At 33.3% G+C, this 4,214-nt stretch overlaps 1 protein-coding gene across 1 annotated transcript in view; it reads right to left on the bottom strand.

Annotated features, from left to right (window-relative positions):
- The window catches only part of WDHD1 (WD repeat and HMG-box DNA binding protein 1), a 98,724-nt gene that overhangs the window by 75,943 nt on the left and 18,567 nt on the right, over positions 1-4,214 (bottom strand). The window lies entirely within an intron of this gene.

Genomic DNA, 4,214 nt, shown 5'->3' with positions numbered 1-4,214 from the left:
TCTGTTTTGTGCTGCTGTAACAAAACAACACAGACTGAGTAATTTATAATGAACAGAAATTTACTGGCTCATGATTCTGGAGGCTGGGAAGTTCAAGATCGAGAAGCCAGCATATGGAGAGGGCCTTATTGTTGTGTCATCCCATGGCAGAAGGGCAAAGAAAGGATGAGAGAGAGCGCAAGAGGACCAGACTTTCCCCTTTATAATGAACCCACTCCTGAGATAATGGCATTAGTCCATTCATGGGACGAGAGTCCTCATGGCCTAATCACCTCTCACTAGGCCTCACCTCCCAACATTGTTGCATTGGGGATTAAGTTTCCAACACATGCTTTTGGGGAGACACATTAAAACCATAGCAGGGAGCTAAAAACACCACTGAGATTTCCCTCAAAAGAAAAAAGGGAGCATTTAAACCTTTCTCAAAAGAAAAGCATAGTTTTCATCCATATATTTTAATTAGTTCACTATTAATAGCCATTAATCACTTTTAACAAACCATTCAGAGTTTACCTTTGAAAATTGTAAGCAAGTTATGGCATTATTACGTTTTAAAATATTATTTCATAAGAGAAACAAAAACATACATCTATATTCAAAACTTCTATAAAAGTATTTTTCACCTAAGCATAAAAATCACATGCCAGGGTCATTTCATATCAGTTGATATAACTGTTTTTACTACCTTCAAAGCACATGAATATGCTTTTTCTCCAACATTAATGGACTTAGGATCATCATCATCTAAGTCTTCCCAAATCCTCACATCACCATCACTCCCACAAGTCACAATACAACTGTGAAGGAAACATATACATTAAAAAATCATCCAGTTTCAGGCATATTAACCTTTATAGAATGGTACCTTTACATTTATCATTTTTTAATAAAATCAAAGTACTAGCCAATATTGTTTTCTCATTTTATACACATAAACCTCAATAACAAAGACTACTAACTTCCTATTCTGTAAAATAAAAGGTGAGTTTAATCCTCTCTACAGTTCACTCTTGGCATAAAATTATTTATTTGTAATAATGTGAGAAAGATGAGTGTATTATCTCTGAAACAGCAAGGATCATGTCTACCTTGCTCACCACTGTATCCCTAGCACGAATCTCTGACACAGAAACCTTAAAAAATGTTTGTTGAATAAATAAATGGATGGATGAGCTCAATTATCCAAAGGTGACTATTCAAATGGATATCTATATCTGTCATAACTTGTTTTAAACCTCTCATCTTCCAAGTGCTTTTATTCGTTTTGTGTCCCAACCAGACACATACAAAAAAGCAAATAAAAATACAAAATATAACATATATAATAAAAATACAAAAATAATATATGGTAAGTGGCAAAAAAGGAGCCATATAAAGAACTATGGATGTTCAATAGAAAAAGATTGATCCCCATTCCCACCTATTCATAAGAAAGGTGGTATTTACTTCGGGAAGTCAAAGGGACAAGTAGGACTGAGTACATTGAGACTGGTGATGAGGGCAGTTCCAAACAGGAAATCAACCAAAATATGAAGTCAGTAAGCATGGGGGAGTTTATGTGGAGCAGACAATCCAGAAAATGGTAAGAAAAATGAAGACTGGGGTTATCCTGTTTAGGATAATCTTGATGGCAGAGTCATACTCTATTCTATAGGAAGTAGACAGGAGGACCAAAGGTCTCAGTTCGTTCAGGATATTCCTGGTTTATGCATCCAGTTGGTTTGGCATTTGTCCTGGATTTTTCACTTTAAAATATTTTAGTATCAGTTGCATCAAAATTGGCTGGGGTGGGTTTGGCAGACCTCTTCTTTGCATTTCCAGCTTCTGCCATGGTCTTGTTCAGTAGTGTAACACACATGCAATGCGTCTCACTTTAACACATGGTTAAATCTGGAAAATGACCAGTGATAACCCATTTCCCCCTTTTCTAACCCTTTCTTGATGCAATATAATTAACAAATCCCTTCAAGAACAAATGTGAGGCATTCACTGATAAAAAACAAACTGAATTCAGACTTAAGCCCCTAGGGATAGCTACTTCTTTCAGTTTCCAGTGGTGATGGAGAAGTATTTCATGTTGCTGTTCCTACTGACTTAGTGCATCAGCAGCTGCATGGGGGGATATACAAAGTTGCAGGAGCCAGTTGGTGGGGCCTGTGGGAAATCATAGTGAAATTAATGAGAAATGTAGGCAGGAAATAGAGTTAAGCAGTTCTGTGAAGAGCTTCTAAAGTAGTCTGAACATTCTTCCTAAGTGGTTTTGTCATTTACTGTATCAAATAACTATATATTAATTTTATTGTTTGGCTATGCTTTTCAAATTTTGGGGAAAAAAAACAACACAACCCTTTCAGTAGCAATAAGCTAAAAAAATACATCAAGTACGTGTTTAATAAAAAATTAAATATTAAATTTCTGCTTCTCAGGAAAGTTGATAAGTATAACTTAAACAAAATGTTAGCTGACATTTACCATGGGGCTATAGTGATAACACCAACGACAGGAAAATCAGAGGATGAAAAACTCCTGAAGAAGTATCTACTTTAAAAGTTAGTCATTATCTTGAGAAGACTGCCTAATAACTGCACTTCTATAGCTGCAGAAAGTGAGTTTACATTTTGTCAAGCATAACTCTTCAGTGTTGTCCAACAGAACTTTCTGAGATGACAGAAATGGTCTAAATCTAGTACAGAGCAATTAAAATGCTCATTTTTGATTCCAAGTTTTCTACTACAAACATAAAAAGTGACTTAATGTGTTGTATCCATTAGCAAAAGAACTTTTCAAACAGTTAAATGATACTAACGTTATAGCCATGTCATCAGGGGTTTTAAATAGAAAATCAGTGCCTCTGATTCTTATGAGAAAAATAATGGATAAAAAAAGAGAAATGAAATTTACAAAAAAAAAAAAACCAAAAGAAAATCAGTCAGATTAATTCCAATAACGGTTTAATTTTCCCTTCAGTTCATGGAAACACAGTAAAGCTTCTGGAAGTTCATTCTGTTGAAAGTGAAACATCTGACATTACTGAGAATTCTATCTAAATTCATTGAAAAGTTTAATGCTAAACATAAAATTCTTAATTTTTAACAGTAATACGAATTTTGGTAGAGCACAATACTGTAGAAAAAACAATGTCCTTAACTATATTAAGAAATCTATGAAACAAAAAAGTACTCGGAATTAGAATTATAATTCATGATTGTGCCCAAATGAGCTGTGAGATAATGTGCCAAACCAAAAAGAAGACATACTTGTCAAATTTTCAAATAGTTGTATTTATATCCAGAATAGTTGAACAACAAAATTTTTTAACAAACTGATGTTAAATACACAAAAATACTGGCATTGTAGGATGTGCTTTCTCCCTCTGCTGGCCATCATCAACTGGATTTTTAAAATCTTTGAGTCTTTGAAGAGTGACTTTATAAAACAATCCAAGCGTCCTATAGTAATGGTATTATTATAGTATTATTAGAAACAAGTCCTCTAAATCTTAGTTGCATTTAGTTCAAAACAGTAAGAAATCTTCAATCAAAGCATTCAACTGAAGCCTTTGAAGCTTTTAGGGAAATGCAATTAAGGAAAACAAACCTTATGCACAGGAAGACACCGAAATTTATCCCTACAAAAGCAAATAAGAATTGAACAAATTATACATGAAAAGCTGAAATGGTGAATGATTTAATTTTGAAATTCTGTAATTGCACTTTGGAATATCTTGACTTGTTGGAAGAATCTTTTGATGGAACTCCTATTTTTAATTGTATAAATTTATGTTCTGTGCCAGAATGAAATGAAATAGAGAAGGCTTAAAATCTGTGAAACATTCAAAAGAATCATAGGCAACTTGATGAATTTTGTCTTTAAAATATTGAAGATTCTATCATTGAAAAAGGGTATTCTGAATGGAGATAAAAATACAGATCCTATAAAGAAACTGAGGCTAAAATATTTACCCTTTCAATTAAAACAAATTCTTAAATATTGTGATTCTTCCAGTTAGTAGAATTTGCTCTGACTTGCCAAGTACCTTAGAATGCCTAATGAGAGTATTTTCTCAGTGAAAAATGTTCAAAATATCATGTGGTCTAAGAAAAGAATTAATTGAACTTCTCATTTCAAATTTATTTCACATAAGATGCAACTCTGAAGAAGACTGCCACTAATTTTATGAGAAAAATAAAAATAACACTGTATTTAAAAAAGCA

This window comes from Propithecus coquereli, unplaced genomic scaffold (genome assembly GCF_000956105.1).
Source record: "Propithecus coquereli isolate 6110/MARCELLA unplaced genomic scaffold, Pcoq_1.0 Scaffold83, whole genome shotgun sequence".
In the NCBI taxonomy this organism is placed as follows: Eukaryota; Metazoa; Chordata; class Mammalia; order Primates; family Indriidae; genus Propithecus; species Propithecus coquereli.
Note: the sequence above shows the minus strand (reverse complement) of the source record. Positions and strands in the feature narration are given on the sequence as shown.